This window comes from Triticum urartu, chromosome 2A (genome assembly GCF_056163025.1).
Source record: "Triticum urartu cultivar PI428250 chromosome 2A, HENAU_Tu73, whole genome shotgun sequence".
Classification (NCBI taxonomy): domain Eukaryota; kingdom Viridiplantae; phylum Streptophyta; class Magnoliopsida; order Poales; family Poaceae; genus Triticum; species Triticum urartu.
Window position 1 is genome coordinate 351,112,644 of NC_141874.1, and position 18,787 is coordinate 351,131,430.

Below are 18,787 nucleotides of genomic sequence, written 5' to 3' on the forward strand. Positions count from 1 at the left end.
ATGGAAGAGGCAACAAATCAATAGGTGCACGAGGTAGGAAACCACAGACAATTTCAAAAGGACACATCTTAGTAGTAGAATGCAATGAACAATTATAAGAAAATTCAATATGATGCAAGCATTCTTCCCACATTTTCTTATTAGTCTTCAAAACAGCCCTAAGCATAGTAGACAATGTTTTATTGACTACTTCAGTTTGTCCATCAGTTTGGGGGTGACAAGTAGTACTAAAAAGCAGTTTAGTCCCCAACTTAGCCCATAAACATCTCCAAAAGTGGCTAAGAAATTTAGTATCATGATCTGAAACAATAGTAGTTGGCACACCATGCAAACGAATAATTTCACGAAAGAGCAAATCAACAACATTAATAGCATCATCGCTTTTATGAAATGGTATAAAGTGTGCCATTTTCGAGAATCTATCCACGACAAAAAAATATGCTATCCCTCCCCTTCTTTGTTCGAGGTAAACCTAAAACAACATCCATAGATATATCCTCCCAAGGAACACTAGGTACATGCAAAGACATATATAACCATGAGGATTGAGTCGTGACTTACACTACTAGGAAAACGGCTATAGATGAAATGGACACTAATGGCGCACCACGTGTGTGGTGCGCCATTAGAATATAGCAATGGCGCACCACATACAGGTACGCCATTAGTAATATATTACTAATGGCGCACCTGGTGTGCGGTGCGCCATTAGAAGTTTTAAAAAAAATTGTTACTAATGGCGCACCGTGGGTGTGGTGCGCCATTACTAGTTGACATAGTAATGGCGCACCACACCCACGGTGCGCCATTAGAAGTTTTGAAAAAAAGTAAAAAAAAATATAAAAAAAAAATTTAGTAATGGCGCACCAGTGGACAGTGCGCCATTACTAGTTTTTTAACTAGTAATGGCGCACTGTCCACTGGTGCGCCATTACTAAGTTTTTTCAAAAAAAAATCAAAAAAAATTTCAAATTTTTTTATATTTTTTTTCAAAACTATTAATGGCGCACCGTGGGTGTGGTGCGCCATTACTAGTTTAACTACTAATGGCGCACCACCCCACGGTGCGCCATTACTAGTTTGCCCGGCTTCCACCGAATGCACCCCCCCCCCCCCCGTGGACCGCCTTTTCAGTTAAAAAATAAAAAAAATGATAAAAATGTCAAAAAAAATAAAATAGAATAAGTTTGCCATGTGATATGTGGTCTAGTTGTTGGGAAAATTTACAAATATAAATTTCGACTTTATTTGCAAATTCTCTCTGGAAATTTGTAAAATGGGCATAACTTTTGCATACGAACTCGGATTAAAAAGTTTTATATATGAAAAATCATCTACTTGAAAAGTTACATCTATGGGAAGGTGTCCCGATGTTTCGATGAGATAGATATCGTTTTCTGTGGGAGTCGACTTTGAGGATCCGACTACGAACGTGCGAAGATGTCGCGCCTTAGCAATCGCTAAACCAACTTCCGAGGGTTATTGACCACGCCGGAGCACGATCAATCTGACCACGAGGGTCTATTTCCTGCGAGCAAACGAAGAACAACCAAGAAACTGAGATTGCAATCTGGATATTGCGAATAAAAGAAGAAAGCTTTATTAATGAAGGTGGGGTTCTGTGACGTCTTGGTCTGGTCGTTGGACACAAACGAAGTACGCGAAGTTGCAGCTATGGCAAAGTTTTAATCTAAACAAAACCTGAAGTCTAAACGATGCCCTAAGGGCTGTATATATGGAGGAGAGAGGGGGGATTTCGTGGCCCTTGGAGGAGGGGTCCGAAACCAACCCTAACTCTTGCTTCCCCACACATACGGATTCTAAAAATAACCTATAATCAAGTATTTCGAAATTACATGGGCCTGGCCCAAAAATAAGGTGACACGGCACCTAGGATAGCCTCTGTACGAAATTTATGAAGTGGCATCTTGTATATTTTGTCCAAGGCTGCATGCACTCATTATGGTGGATTCAAAGTCCTGGAATCATCACTTGTAATTCCGTTCTTGTTCCCCTTGTGCATGCCATCATCTCTTTGAACTTGCTCCAAGGTTCATCTTTCCTGTCCAAGCTAGGCCCTTCATTTGTAAGCAAAACAAATGTATCCAATTTAGGTAGCATCATATTCTCATGAACATTAGAATCGTTACCAAGAGACTAAAGTACCTGATAATTCAATTGGCGTGCGCGAGCTCTAGTAATTGGTCCAGTATGTATAGCAGCTGGGGTTGTGGGTGTAACAATGGTATTGATGTCCTCATCAGACATGAGTTGTCATTTGATTAACGGGATCACATCGTTAGGAGAATGATGTGATTGACTTGACCCATTTCGTTAGCTTAGCACTTGATCGTTTAGTATGTTGCTATTGCTTTCTTCATGACTTATACATGTTTTTATGACTATGAGATTATACAACTCCCGTTTACCGGAGGAACACTTTGTGTGCTACCAAACGTCACAACGTAACTGGGTGATTATAAAAGGTGCTCTACAGGTGTCTTCGAAGGTACTTGTTGAGTTGGCGTATTTCGTGATTAGGATTTGTCACTCCGATTGTCGGAGAGGTATCTCTAGGCCCACTTGGTAATGCACATTACTATTAGCCTTGCAAGCATTGTAACTAATGAGTTAGTTGCGGGATGATGTATTACGGAATGAGTAAAGAGACTTGCCGGTAACGAGATTGAACTAGGTATTGAGATACCGACGATTGAATCTCGGGCAAGTAACATACCGATGACAAAGGGAACAACATATGTTGTTATGTGGATTAACCGATAAAGATCTTAGTAGAATATGTGGGAGCCAATATGAGCATCTAGGTTCCGCTATTGGTTATTGACCAGAAACGTGTCTCGGTCATGTCTACATATTTCTCGAACCCGTAGGGTCTGCACGCTTAAAGTTCGGTGACAATCGGTATTATGAGTTTATGTGATTTGATGTACCGAAGGTAGTTCGGAGTCCCAGATGAGATCGGGGATATGACGAGGAGTCTTGAAATGGTCGATACATAAAGATTGATATATTGGAAGGTTATATTCGGACACCAGAAGGGTTACGGGGGTTAACCCCCCCCCCCGGGGGGGGCTTAATGGGCTTACATGGGCCTTAGTGGAAGTAGAGGGCAGCAGGGGAAGTGTGGGGCGCGCCCCCCAAGGCCCAAACTGAATTGGTGTAGGGCAAGGGGGGCCGGCCCCCTCTTTCCTTCTCCTCCTTTGCCTTTCCATCCCTCTCCTACTAGGACTAGGAAAGAAGGGGCAAACCTACTTGGAGTAGGATTGCCCCCCTTTGGGCGCGCATCTCCCTGGCCGGCCACCTCCTCCCCTTGATCCTTTATATACGGGGGCAGGGGGTACCCCATAGACACAACAATTGATCATTGATCTCTTAGCCGTGTGCGGTGCCCCCTCCACCATAATCCACCTCGATCATATCATAGCAGTGCTTAGGCGAAACCCTGCGTCGATAGCATCATCATCACCGTCACCACGCCGTCGTGCTAATGAAACTCTCATGTGAAGCTTTGCTGGATCGGAGCTCGTGGGATGTCATCGAGTTGAACGTGTGTAGAACTCGGAGGTGTCATGTGTTCGGTACTTGGATCGGTCGGATCGTGAAGACGTACGACTACATCAACCGCGTTGTGCTAACGCTTCCGCATTCGGTCTACAAGGGTACGTGGACAACCTCTCCACTCTCGTTGCTATGCATCACCATGATCCTATGCGTGCATAGGAAAATTTTGAAATTACTACGTTCCCCAACATTATGGGCTCTAGCATTGTTGAGTAGGTTGCATGACCTCTTCCAGTGGTAGGGTAGCAGATGTAGGGGATGTAGGTTGGTACTTTCTACCTAGGGTTAGAGTTAATGTTTCCGAAAGACTGTGTCTCGGTCATCCGTTTCTCAAACACCATGTAGTGCAAGAAACCCAACGGAGGAGATCGAGTCTTGTGGGGAAAAGTGCGCAAACCTCTGCAGAGTGTACAAACTAATCATGGTTAGCCGTGTCCCCGATTATGGACAACTTGAGTATCTGGTACTTGAATTATTGATTTGATCTCATCACTCTAAATTAAATTGTTGGGTTGATAATGATTACTTTCATTGGGATTGAGTTGGAGGAACCTTCTCAATGTTTCAACTACCATGATAGTTAAATAAAATGTATTCCTTCGTTGTAGGGAAAAATTGGCTTTTTGCAAAAACTATATAACCATAGAGCCTCCACCAGGCATATATGCATGTAGTGATAGCATTTATCTATTCTTTGCTCTATTGTGTTTTATTGCTAGCATATTCCATGTGCTGATCCATTTCGGGCTGCAACATATCATGTTGCAGGCTTTTCAGACAAAGAGTAAGGTGCGCTAGGTCATTTGTCGTGCACTCAGCTATGCCGTTGGAGTTGATGGACTCACTTTATCTTCCAAGCCTTCCGCTGTTATCTTACTTAGATGGCCTTAAGCCATATTTATTGTAATAAGTTCTCTCTTTGAGACTATTGATGTAATAAGTGTGTGATTGCTACTTTGTTATAAAACCATTTGAGTATTGTGTGTGTCAGCATTATCGATCCAGGAATGACACTGAAGCACAGAGACTTGACCATCTGAGGTCGGGTCGCTACCAGATGGTATCAGAGCACACCCTGAATGTAGGACACGATCACTAAGATGAGCCATAGGTCACTCTTCTCTACTCATTTCTGACGCCTCTCCATTTTCTGCACTATAGGATGGCGGACACGAGGAATAAGTTTACACAGCCGGATGAAGACACGCCTTTTGGACGACACTTGAAGGAAGTCACTAGGTACCTGAACATTGGGATACCAAGCTTCACCGGGACCTACACCGCCACACTACCAGAAGAGGAGTGTTGGATGATTCGAGTTTAAGTTCCTCGAAGGACATTCATGCCAGTAACGGAGCCCATAGAGTTTTCCTTTGATGCACCAACCTGGAGTCTAGGCAAGAGCATGGCAGCCCACATCGCCATGGGATGCATCGGCGAAGTTTATCACAAGGAGCTTAAGGACACTATCTACCAGATATGTGGGCGCCGAGATGAGCAATAAAAGATGATCAATACCAGAAAGGACAGGTCCATCGCAGCCTTCATCCAGGAGTTAAATCATCACATTCGTCGCCAGGAGAACCAGATGTGCAGAAGCATGATAGATCTAAAGAAGTTGATTACTAGGAACATGGAGCTGGAAGAGGAACTCAAGTCTACACGTGACGGATACGAGGAGGAAATCATCATACTAGTGGAGAAGAATGATGACCTGACAAGGAACCTAGGAGTATTCATGGGAGACCCTGCGCCAGGAGGAGATGCTGACCACCCCAAGGACTACATCATCATTGACGACACCGACTCCGACCCCAGTGATCATGATTATGAACATGAAGCTGGAGGAGTGTAACACCCTGATAATCAAGGTACAGTAACCTCACCCAAATGTACCATGTCATCGGGTTTTATTAAGCCAATTGCCACTTGATGAAAATCTGAGTCAAATTCAAATTTCAAATAACAAGTCAAATTCTTATTTCTTCAAACTGTCAAATAAAAATGTTCGAGGGTTTGCAAATATTCACCAAGTATTTAACATGTAGGAACCAACATTAAATGGATTTTTAAATTGCCCTAGACATAATTTAAGTGCACAAGCAACACTTATTATGCCCATTTAAATATAAACCTATTTTCAAACATTTCCAAATAACCTCAAACTTTTTGGACAACAGCAAAATATTAGCAGGTAATTATGCGGGAAGTTTCAACTTTAACTAAAATAATTTAATATCTAAACTAAATAAAAAAAACAATAGTTATAAAAAACAATAAACAAAAATGTAAAAAAAACCTAAACTACTAGGCACTTGGCCCATCTGGCAAAATTGGCAGTGTAGTCAGCCCAACTTGACCTTTTTCTTCTACCTCTGTTCACAGAGGCACCGTGGACGATGCTCGCGCGTCCATGGCGGGGGATCTCCACGTGTTGAGCATCCGTCGATCCCCGGTGACCTACAAGTGCCCCGCAACCCCTCTGCTAACCCTAGTCGCCTCCCACTCCCCTCGTTCGCCCCTCTTCCTCTCTGTCTCGTTCGCCCGAGCGCGGTCGCCGACGCGCCGCCGTCGATCCCGCGGCCACTGGCCTCCCCTCGTCGCGCCAAGGCGTCCAGGAGCTTCTCCATCGTCGTCTCCTTCGCCTATGTGCTCTAAATCGAGCCGGGACAGCCCGTACGCTCGCCATCGAGCTCATCTCTGTCGCGTACATTGCCGACGTTCGTCGTTGTTGCCGCGGCTCTGGTCCACCTCCGGCCTCCCCGACCTCGCCATCGCGATTGCGGTGAGCCCCTCCTCTGATTCCCGGCCTTTTCCCTTTCGATACATGCACTTTTTACGCCACCCCTCACCATGGCCGGAGCTCGCTCGAGCTTCCGCTTACGCGCGCGCCCACCAGCTGCTGATGTTGCTGCCGTTACTTGATTGTTGTTGGTAACCTCGTCCGTGCGCCTCGACCTGCAGCCGCCCGTTCGTGTGCCCGCCGCGGCATGGTCGCGCCCCTGGCCGCGTCCGGCCGCGTGCGCGTGCGCTTGCCGCGCCCTGGCCGCCCGCTGCTCCTAGCTACTTGGTGCGCTGCTGCTCAACTGCTTCTGCTTGCTACTCCGCTGCTGCCGCTCGTTGTTTTGCTGCTGCTCCTGCTAATTAGTCGCTGGTGTTGCTCCTAAGCACTGCTTGTAGATGCTGCTACTTACCGCTGTTGATTTCTCCTACAGCCGCTGCTAGTTGCTGCTAATGGCCATGGCCAAGTGTGGCATGTGGTATGTGTGCGTGTGTGTGCAGAGCCTCACGGCTGGATGTGCCATCAGGCCAGCCCAAAAATCAATTAGCCAGGGACTAATTCCTCTCTAGTACGTACTAACCCCCCCCCTTTAGTCTATTACATGTGGCCCCCACTAGGTAAATTGTTTAACTAAATAATTTAAACACATGTTACACTTACACATGGGTCCACTGACCCTGTTGACTGATCAATCTTTGACCTGGTCAATAGTCAACCAACCCCCCTTGACCCCACTGTCATACACTAGGCTAGGCAATCCCTGGGTACCCATATCAATTCCACCTTTTAAATTCGAATTATAAGAAACTACAAATTGTTATAAAAACTTTGAAAATTAATATAAAATAATCCGTAATTCGGATGAAAATACTTTATACATGAAAGTTGCTCAGAACGACGAGATGGATCCGAATACGCGGTTCATTCGTCTGCCACACATACCTAGCATAGCGTACACGCAACTTTCGCCCTCCAATCCGTCTATCCGAAAACGCAAAACACTAGGAATACTTTCCTGGATGTTTCCCCCCTTCGCCGGTATAGCCTACTACTGCGTCAGGTCACCCTAGCATCACATATTACCATGTTATACTTTGTGTTGCTTTGATTGCTTTATTATTTATTTGTGTTCCCCTTCTGTTACTTCTTTTCAGTAGACCTCGAGACCGTCGTTGTTACCCCCGTGATCGACTACATTGATGACGAACCCTCCTTCTTGCCAGAGCAACCAGGCAAGCCCCCCCTTGATCACCAGATATCGCCTACTCTTCTCTCTACTGCTTGCATTAGAGTAGTGTAGCATGTTACTGCTTTTCGTTATTCCTATCCTGATGCATAGCATGTCCTTGCTACTACTGTTGTTATCTTTACCTGCAATCCTAATGCTTAGTATAGGATGCTAGTTTATCATCAGTGGCCCTACATTCTTGTCCATCTGCCATGCTATACTATCGGGCCGTGATCACTCGGGGGGTGATCACGGGTATATACTATATACTTTATACATGATACTTGTGGTGACTAAAGACGAGTCGGCTCGTAGGAGTACCCGTGAGTGATTCACAGATTGGGTCCGAAAGGACGTTTGTCCCGACGGCCCTCTGAGTGGATCTTTGTGGCGGAGCGACAGGGTAGGTTGAGACCACCTAGGAGAGAGGTGGACCTGACCCTGGTCGGCATTCACGGTTATTTCAAGATAACACGTTTAACGAGATCTTGGTATTTGATCTGAGTCTGGCCACTGGCCTATACGCACTAACCATCTACGCGAGGACAGTTATGGGCACTCGACGTCGTGGTATTAGCCGAAGCCTTCGTGATGTCAACAACTGAGCGGCGCGCGCCGGATTGGACTGGAACGCCTACTAGGCTAGGTCTGCTTCTGACCACCCTCGCAACGTGCATGTGTGCAATGGGCGATGGGCCCAGACCCCTGCGCCATAGGATTTAGACCGGCGTGCTGACCTCTCTGTTGTGCCTAGGTAGGGCTGCGACGTGTTGATCTTCCGAGGCCGAGCATGACCCAGGAAAGTGTGTCCGGCCAAATGGGATCAAGCGTGTTGGGCTATGTGGTGCACCCCTGCAGGGAAGTTAATCTATTCGAATAGTCGTGATCTTTGGTAACAGGACGACTTGGAGTTGTATCTTGACCTTATGACAACTAGAACCGGTTACTTAATAAAACACACCCTTCCAAGTGCCAGATACAACCCGGTGATCGCTCTCTAACAGGGCGACGAGGAGAGGATTGTCGGGTAGGATTATGCTACACGATGCTACTTGGTGAACTTACCATCTACTCTCTTCTACATGCTGCAAGATGGAGGTGGCCAGAAGCGTAGTCTTCGACAGGACTAGCTATCCCCCTCTTATTCTGGCATTGTGCAGTTCAGTCCACATATGATACCCCTTTTCCATTTGATACCAATGCATACATATGTAGTGTAGCTCCTTGCTTGCGAGTATTTTGGATGAGTACTCACGGTTGCCTTTCTCCCCTTTTTCCCCTTTCCTATATCCGATTGCTGCGACCAGACATTGGAGTCCAGGAACCAGACGCCACCGTTGATGACGACTACTACTTCTCGGGAGGTTCCTACTACTACGTGCAGCCCGCTGACGACGACCAAGAGTAGTTTAGGAGGATCCCAGGTAGGAGGCCTGCGCCTCTTTCGATCTGTATCCTAGTTTGTGCTAGCCTTCTTAAGGCAAACTTGTTTAACTATGTCTATACTCAGATATTGTTGTTTCCGCTGACTCGTCTATGATCGAGCTCTTATATTCGAGCCCTCGAGGCCCCTGGCTTGTAATATGATGCTTGTATGACTTATTTTATTTGTAGAGTTGTGTTGTGATATCTTCCCGTGAGTCCCTGATCTTGATCGTACATGTTTACGTGTATGATTAGTGTACGATTGAATTAGGGGCGTCACAAGTTGGTATCAGAGCCGACTGCCTGTAGGAATCCCGTTCCAAACTCCTTGGCCGAAGTCGAGTCTAGTCATTGCAAACTTTTACTAACATGGTTGTGTGTCTTATGGGCCCACGTCGCCATTGGGTGGTATTAGGATCTTTTATTGCTCGATCTTTACTCTGGGTCTCTGATATCTTTTCTATTCGGGTTAAATGATTTACTAACTATGACTCTAGGTTCTCATAACTACTTCCTCCCGGAGGGCCCCTTATTATAGATGATTTCCTGCTGCGCCAGAAGATTCCGAAGATACTCTCCGATGTTTTCCCGAGACCCTTGTGCCTTTGCCGTTGCAATCCCTACCACCGATAAATCGTTATGGTTAACTACCTGCATTTGTCGTTCATACCTTCATCACCAATTGCTCTTGTTATTACAAGATACCCTGAAACATTCCAATATTCCGAGAATCCATTATGCCTGCTGCCTGCAGCTCCATTTCACTTTAATACATCTACGGATAATTCCTCACACTCATCGAGGATTTGTTCATTCCTAGTTGATCATGTGATCCACAAGATACTTTGAAATACTATCCGGTTTTTCGATAATCCATTGCCAACTATTGCTCTGCAAATACCTGTCTATTTGCATTGTGGTTACTTTCCATATGTCTAGCAATATTCATGAGCATCCTTTGTCACCGTCATTTTGAGTCTTTGATTCAATATCTTTGCGAATGCTCACAATCATCAATCCAACCCTGAGTTCACCCTTCTGGCTTAGACGTTATTTTAAACTTGAGCTAGATCTCGACCAACCAAATTGCCATTGATTGTACCCCTAAGCCTACTCAACTTATCCATCCTTGATCAGAGTGTTTACTTCTGATCCCTTGATTTGAAGGTCATAATTCCTTTGTATTTCAGCTTGGAATTAGTTAGTTGTTTGTATAGTCTGATCTCCTTGCATCCTTTCCTCCTCTGGTTGAGTACCGATGCTCACATCAGACCCATTGAAGACCACCGGATCCTTCGTTGGATTTTATCCGACAATATCCTTCATATTCAAAAACCTTGTGAGCATTTCCATGGGTATATAATGCCTTTGGTAATTTGTATCCTCTGCTTTGATAATCATACTCTACTTTCGAGCTTGTATTATTTACTACGAAGTTTGTGGTATATGTTCTTAAGATGCCCCGATGGGTTGAACCAACGCCTTACCTAATCTGTGTGGACCCGAAAGATTTCACGGGTCATACTTATCTGGTATTGCACCAGGTAAAACTTTCAACAAGTAATGACATTTTCGAAAAGCGAGAGGTGAATGGAAGGTTATACATTGAAGAAGTGGGAGTCGACCTTGAACTTTGTGTTCATGCCCATGGACACGATGTAGACCTTATCGTGGAAGCTTCTCTTAAATTAATTATTCCTTGGTATAAGTTCATCTTATATCTGGGATCTGGTCTTTTGCAATCGTGGTTCCGACCATATTGTTCTTCTTTGATACCATTTCTCGGACAAGTTGAAGTACTTGTCTTTTGCAGATCACTGCACCTGTCCAACCTTTACTTTGATCTACCGTCGAGTATTACACTCTGGTAACTCAAGAATATCATGGAATGGCATAACTTCTTATGGGTTCTTCATCAACTGTTATTTCTCACCGATTCCAATTTTCCTGGGTTCTGGGTTGTCAACCGAGAACATTGATATGTGAACTGATTCCTCATTCCAATTCGGTAACCCTAAGTAATTTTCGTTGCTTATGAGTTTAATAATCCTTCAAGTCATTCCTAGCCTGATCAGCTATATCATTATCATGCTGATTTTAACTGTGCTACTGGTCCTTATTCCCGGAGCATAATTTTCGACGATGAGCTAAGCTTACATCGATCTTCCTCATCATATCATTTCGCCTTGAACAGCGAGCTTGGTTTCAAGTTTGTGTCGTACCCTCGGTTCCCATAACCTTTCGCTTCATCATCATTTGACTTGATGGCATCGCCGACCGATTACATCTTCATGAAATCTCTCGACTAATGTGTCGGATCATCATCAGCCTTCTGAGCTCTTCCAGGATATCAATTGAATTCATGATGAGAAATACCATCCTTGCCCTTGATGATTTGTGTTATCATTGACCACTTTACTGCCTTCCCTCGAACACAAACTTATTTGTGATTTGTGTTATACCTTGAGATCCTTGCTTTCCAGCATTCTTCTTTACCTTGGAGTATTACCATCTTTTAAGTCAAGAATGTCGTGGGAATTTCACCACCTCTCGAAAATTCTTGATACAAGTGATACTTATCACCATCACCATTCTTTTCCTGGTCCCCGTGTTGTTTCTAACCGGGATACCAACAAGTGAACGGTGATGTTTGGATTCTGTACTTCTAGCAACCCTATTGCTTTGAAGTTAATGGTCGATAGTTCATCCTTAGACTATTGGTTATTGAATCACCATTCTAACATTGATCATGCTACCTAAGCCAATATTTTGGGTGCACCTTTCAACCAATGTTTAATTGTGCATGTTTTCCTTGAGCATACATCATTATATCATTTGATCTGATAAATGTTATCTCCTTGTTCAAATAATTGTGGAGATCCATCTTTTGGAAATCTCGATGAATTGTCGCTAAGACCATCAACCACCTCCTCATCCTCTCCTTGGTTTAATGATGAACTCTTGTTTCGGAACTTGCTTCCATAGTTCATTTCCTGAGAATCTTGAAATGCCAGCTCGTCAATTTGTGTTGCACCTTTTTCTTCTCAGGCATCCTGAGTCTGAGGTATCCTGACATCAACCAGATCTGGATCTCGGCCAGATATGATGGTTGGAATATATTTCCATGAGTTATAACATTGGTCTTTATATGACTGGTAAGGTGGTGTCATTCCTAGCACACCTAGCCGGAGGACCTAGTGTTATAGTTTCCTTTTCTAGCAAGGTTAACCATTCTTCCATGAGGAAATTGTAAGACTTATTATATAAGTTGTTCCTGATGGATCCTTTGTGTATCCAAAATCTGACCCTTACATGATGACCATGTCAATGCTATCTTGAAGCATGTCTGTGGTACTCCAATTTTCAACAAAGAACATTTGAAGCCCAATGCTAAATGTTTCTTACTCAATTATCCAAACACCGTTGTATGGGTAATGTCATGAAATTTCTCTCACCTTACCTAAAGAGTTTTCTACATTATATCCTGCCATGGATATCATGTTCTGCTTGTCCTTGGGAAGGATATACCCTTGAAATATGTGTTTAAACACATTTTCCTTTCCATTGTTTTATTTAAACCTGATAATCACTTTTCCTTTCCATTGGTTTGTTTAAACCTTCTTGTGATCTATATTCCTTGCTTATATAAACACCTCGTTGTACCACTCTGGCAGAAAGACCCTGTTACTTTTGTTGATGACATTCCGGTAACCACCGATGGATGAGAACTTTGCCTAGTGGTCCACCTCGTTCAACGAGCAGGAAAATGGTTCTCTTCGTCCCTCGCCCTTGGTACCGATGTTGTTGCCGACATGACCGACAGACTATCCTCTGACATGACTTGCTTACATGATCGTGCAAGATGTCACCAACCTTCCTACTTTTAACCACATGGTGGGCCCATAACCCACAGTTACACAGGATCGAAACATGACTCTCCTGTACACCCCGTCCCCAAAGTCAATACACATGCTTGGCTTTGTGTGTAATTCATGAGCCACCTTCCTAGAGATGATCTACTCTTGTATCAAACGCATCACTTATTTTCATTACCCTGAACCCCTTTCACCTTCTGATTAGACATCAAATGATTGTCTGTCCGCTTGAAACTTCATATTGTATCTTATTACTTTGCTCTCGACATGCTTCATTTGCTCAACTAAAGAGTTAATCATGCGCTCGTTCATGGGATGGCTTCCATATGATTTTCCTTTATGGCATTCTATCGCTGTCCAGTTGCCCCTTACCTATTCGTAATTATGATGGAGTTCACGAAGAAAGGCAGATGACTTCATCATGATTATCTGAAGCAGAGAATTGAAGACATCAACGAAAGGGATTAACTTCTTCGAGAAGAGCAGCCAAAACCGAGAAGATCCGTTAGAATTTCGCAACCAGACTTTTCCCCCTTACTCTACCTCTTAAATCTCGGGACGAGATTTCTTGTAGTGAAGGAGATTTGTAACACCCCGATAATCAAGGTACAATAACCTCACCCAAATGTGCCGTGTCATCAGGTTTTATTAAGCCAATTGCCACTTGATGAAAATCTGAGTCAAATTCAAATTTCAAATAACAAGTCAAATTCTTATTTCTTCAAACTTTCAAATAAAAATGTTCGAGGGTTTGCAAATATTCACCAAGTATTTAACTTGTAGGAACCAACATTAAATGGATTTTTAAATTGCCCTAGACATAATTTAAGTGCACAAGCAACACTTATTATGCCCATTTAAATATAAACCTATTTTCAAACATTTCCAAATAACCTCAAACTTTTTGGACAACAACAAAATATTAGCAGGTAATTATGCGGGAAGTTTCAACTTTAACTAAAATAATTTAATATCTAAACTAAATAAAAACAATAGTTATAAAAAAACAGTAAACAAAAATGTAAAAAAACCTAAACTACTAGGCACTTGGCCCATCTGGCAAAATTGGCAGCGTAGCCAGCCCAACTTGACCTTTTTCTCCTACCTCTGTTCACACAGGCACCGTGGACGATGCCCGCGCGTCCATGGCGGGGGATCTCCATGTGCTGAGCATCCGTCGATCCCGGCGACCTACAAGTGCCCCGCAACCCCTCTGCTAACCCTAGTCGCCTCCCACTCCCCTCGTTCGCCACCTCTTCCTCTCTGTCTCGTTCGCCCGAGCGCGGTCCCCGACGCGCCGCCATCGATCCCGCGGCCACTGGCCTCCCCTCGTCGCGCCAAGGCGTCCAGGAGCTTCTCCATCGTCGTCTCCTTCGCCTATGTGCTCTAAATCGAGCCGGGACAGCCCGTACGCTCGCCATCGAGCTCATCTCCGTCGCGTACATCCCCGACGTTCGTCGTCGTTCCCGCGGCTCCGGTCCACCTCCGGCCTCCCCGACCTCGCCATCGCGCTTGCGGTGAGCCCCTCATCCGATTCCCGGCCTTTTCCCTTTCGATATGTGCCCTTTTTACGCCACCCCTCACCATGGTCGGAGCTCTCCCGAGCTTCCGCTTACGCGCGCGCCCACCAGCTGCTGATGTTGCTGCCATTACTTGATTGTTGTTGGTAACCTCGTCTGTGCGCCTCGACCTGCAGCCACCCGTCCGTGTGCCCGTCGCGGCATGGTCGCGCCCCTGGCCGCGTCCGGCCGCGTGCGCGTGCGCTTGCCGCGCCCTGGCCGCCCGCTGCTCCTAGCTACTTGGTGCGCTGCTGCTCAACTGCTTCTGCTTGCTACTCCGCTGCTGCCGCTCGTTGTTTTGCTACTGCTCCTGCTAATTAGTCGCTGGTGCTACTCCTAAGCACTGCTTGTAGATGCTGCTACTTACCGATGTTGATTTCTCCTACAGCCGCTGCTAGTTGCTGCTAATGGCCATGGCCAAGTGTGGCATGTGGTATGTGTGCGTGTGTGTGCAGAGCCTCACGGCTGGATGTGCCATCAGGCCAGCCCAAAAATCAATTAGCTAGGGACTAATTCCTCTCTAGTACGTACTACCCCCCCCCCCTTAGTCTATTACATGTGGCCCCCACTAGGTAAATTGTTTAAGTAAATAATTTAAACACATGTTACACTTACACATGGGTCCACTGACCCTGTTGACTGATCAATCTTTGACCTGGTCAAAAGTCAACCAACCCCCCTTGACCCCTCTGTAATACACTAGGCTAGGCAATCCCTGGGTACCCATATCAATTCCACCTTTTAAATACGAATTATAAGAAACTACAAAATGTTATAAAAACTTTGAAAATTAATATAAAATAATCCATAATTCAGATGAAAATAGTTTATACATGAAAGTTGCTAAGAATGACGAGGCAAATCCGAATACGCGGTCCATTCGTCCGCCACACATACCTAGCATCGCGGACACGCAACTTTCTCCCTCCAATCCGTCTATCCGAAAACACGAAACACTGGGAATACTTTCCCGGATGTTTCCCCCCTTCGCTGGTATCGCCTACTACTGCGTTAGGTCACCCTAGCATCACATATTGCCATGTTATACTTTGTGTTGCTTTGATTGCTTTATTATTTATTTGTGTTCCCCTTCGGTTACTTCTTTCCGGTAGACCTCGAGACCGTCGTTGTTACCCCCGTGATCGACTACATCGACGATGACCCCTCCTTCTTGCCAAAGCAACCAGGCAAGCCCCCCCTTGATCACCAGATATCGCCTACTCTTTTCTCTATTGCTTGCATTAGAGTAGTGTAGCATGTTACTGCTTTCCGTTATTCCTATCCTGATGCATAGCCTGTCCTTGCTACTACTGTTGTTACCTTTACCTGCAATCCTAATGCTTAGTATAGGATGCTAGTTTATCATCAATGGCCCTACATTCTTGTCCGTCTGCCATGCTATACTATCGGTCCGTGATCACTCGGGAGGTGATCACGGGTATATACTATATACTTTATACATGATACTTGTGGTGACTAAAGACGGGTCGGCTCGTAGGAGTACCCGCGAGTGATTCACGGATTGGGTCCGAAAGGACGTTTGTCCCGACGGCCCTCTGAGTGGATCTTTGTGGCAGAGCGACAGGGTAGGTTGAGACCACCTAGGAGAGAGGTGGGTCTGGCCCTGGTCGGCATTCGCGGTTATTTCAAGATAACATGTTTAACGAGATCTTGGTATTTGATCTGAGTCTGGCCACTGGCCTATACGCACTAACCATCTACGCGGGGACAGTTATGGGCACTCGACGTCGTGGTATCAGCCGAAGCCTTCGTGACGTCAGCGACTGAGCGCCGTGCGCCGGATTGGACTGGAATGCCTGCTAGGCTAGGACTGCTTCCGGCCGCCCTCGCAACGTGCATGTGTGCAATGGGCCCAGACCCCTGCGCCATATGATTTAGATCGGCGTGCTGACCTCTCTGTTGTGCCTAGGTAGGGCTGCGACGTGTTGATCTTCCGAGGCCGGGCATGACCTAGGAAAGTGTGTCCGGCCAAATGGGATCGAGCGTGTCTGGTTATGTGGTGCACCCCTATAGGGAAGTTAATCTATTCGAATAGTCGTGATCTTCGGTAACAGGACGACTTGGAGTTGTATCTTGACCTTATGACAACTAGAACCGGTTACTTAATAAAACACACCCTTCCAAGTGCCAGATACAACCCGGTGATCGCTCTCTAACAAGGCGACGAGGAGAGGATTGCCGGGTAGGATTATGCTACACGATGCTACTTGGTGAACTTACCATCTACTCTCTTCTACATGCTGCAAGATGGAGGTGGCCAGAAGCGTAGTCTTCGACAGGACTAGCTATCCCCCTCTTATTCTGGCATTCTGCAGTTCAGTCCACATATGATACCCCTTTTCCATTTGATACCAATGCATACATATGTAGTGTAGCTCCTTGCTTGCGAGTACTTTGGATGAGTACTCACGGTTGCTTTTCTCCCCTTTTCCCCTTTCCTATATCCGATTGCTGTGACCAGACGTTGGAGTCCAGGAGCTAGATGCCACCGTTGATGACGACTACTACTACTCGGGAGGTGCCTACTACTACGTGCAGCCCGCTGACGACGACCAAGAGTAGTTTAGGAGGATCCCAGGCAGGAGGCATGCGCCTCTTTCGATCTGTATCCTAGTTTGTGCTAGCCTTCTTAAGGAAAACTTGTTTAACTTATGTCTGTACTCATATATTGTTGCTTCTGCTGACTCGTCTATGATCGAGCTCTTATATTCGAGCCCTAGAGGCCCCTGGCTTGTAATATGATGCTTGTATGACTTATTTTATTTGTAGAGTTGTGTTGTGATATCTTCCCGTGAGTCCCTGATCTTGATCGTACATGTTTGCGTGTATGATTAGTGTATGATTGAATCGGGGGCATCACAAGCAGATATCATGGAGTCTTCTACTGATCAAAATTTCTAGTAGACCACCATATTATTAGTAGTATTCCCCATGTATATATTAGTAGTCCGGGCACTGTAACGATAGTTAGATCAATTGTATGCCCTTGATTGATTTTGTTTTGGAGTGATATTGATTGTGTTTGTCTTAGGTGCATATGGGTAGTGCTTTCTCACTAGACCTCATTCTATTCTAATCTCTCCCCTCTAAACCCATCAGATGCCTCCGAGACGTGACCCTAGATTTGCCTTCCCACCGGAGCTCACTCAGTTGATCTAGCAGCAAAATACACTGATGCAGTTGCTAGTTCAGAACCAGGGAAACAACAACAACAATAACAAAAACAACCCACCGCCACGACCTCCAGTTGACAACTTAGCCCGTTTTCTGAGGTTACAACCACCGGTGTTTTCCAGTAACACCGAGCCCATAGTTGTGGATGACTGGCTACGTAGGATTGGAAGGGAGTTAACCACTGCCGGTTGCACAGATGCTGAGAAGGTGTGTTTTGTCACACACCAATTGGATGGACCCATAGCCGCATGGTGGGAGAATTACACAACCACTTTCCCCATAGCCAATGTTACTTGGGAGCAGTTTCAGCAACCATTCCGCACTGCTCATGTCTCAACTGGAGCTATGAGCATGAAGAAGCGTGAGTTTCGCAACTTACGCTAGGGCAATCGTACTGTAGGGCAGTACGTGGAGGAGTTTAGCAAGCTAGCCCGTTATGCCCCAGATGACGTGGCCACTGATGCCGCAAAGCAGGAGATGTTTATGGAAGGGCTGAATGATGAGATGAGTATGCAGTTGTTGGTGGCAACATTCAACAACTACCAGGAGTTGGTAGACAAGGCTCTTACGATTGAAGGGAAGCAACGACAGATTGAGAGCCGCAAGAGGAAGTATGGACAGGGGAAGTACAACTCAGTAGCTCGGCAGAAGCCTTGTTTCACCCCGAACTCAGGAGGATTTGCCCATAACCATGGAGGCCATACTCACAATGGAGGAAGTTCGCATAACCACAGTGGCCCCAAGAATGTAAACGGGAATGGAGCAGGCAGAAATCAAAACCGCTCTAACCCAGCAATGCCCGCCAAGAAGGATATAAGTCACATTACTTGTTTCAAGTGCGGGAAGACTGGACATTATGCCATTGAATTTTCTGAAGCAAAGAATGGTAATGGCAATGGAAGCTCTGGGAAGAAGCCCAACCATTTCAATAGGGGACAAGTGAACCACGTGAATGTGGAGGAGGTGGAAGAGCAGCCAGATGCAGTCATCGGTAAGTTTTTGGTTAAGTCATTTACCGCTCTCGTTCTTTTTGATACTGGTGCATCACATTCATACATTTCAAGGGGATTTGTGGACAAGTTTAAGTTACCCACACTAGCCCTTAGGACACCTTTGCTAGTGAGCTCACTCGGTGCAGAGT

The 18,787-nt window shown here is 45.4% G+C and overlaps 2 long non-coding RNA genes across 2 annotated transcripts; both read left to right on the forward strand.

Annotated features, from left to right (window-relative positions):
• The first annotated feature begins 5,778 nt into the window (after window positions 1–5,778).
• On the forward strand, window positions 5,779–9,187 carry LOC147985075 (uncharacterized). The gene is made up of 2 exons (XR_015615092.1): window positions 5,779–6,367; window positions 7,519–9,187. It is a non-coding gene; the product is annotated as an uncharacterized LOC147985075 (long non-coding RNA).
• A 4,561-nt stretch (window positions 9,188–13,748) lies between these two features.
• Window positions 13,749–17,242, forward strand: LOC147985076 (uncharacterized). Its single transcript, XR_015615094.1, has 2 exons — window positions 13,749–14,409; window positions 16,934–17,242. It is a non-coding gene; the product is annotated as an uncharacterized LOC147985076 (long non-coding RNA).
• The last annotated feature ends 1,545 nt before the right edge of the window (window positions 17,243–18,787 follow it).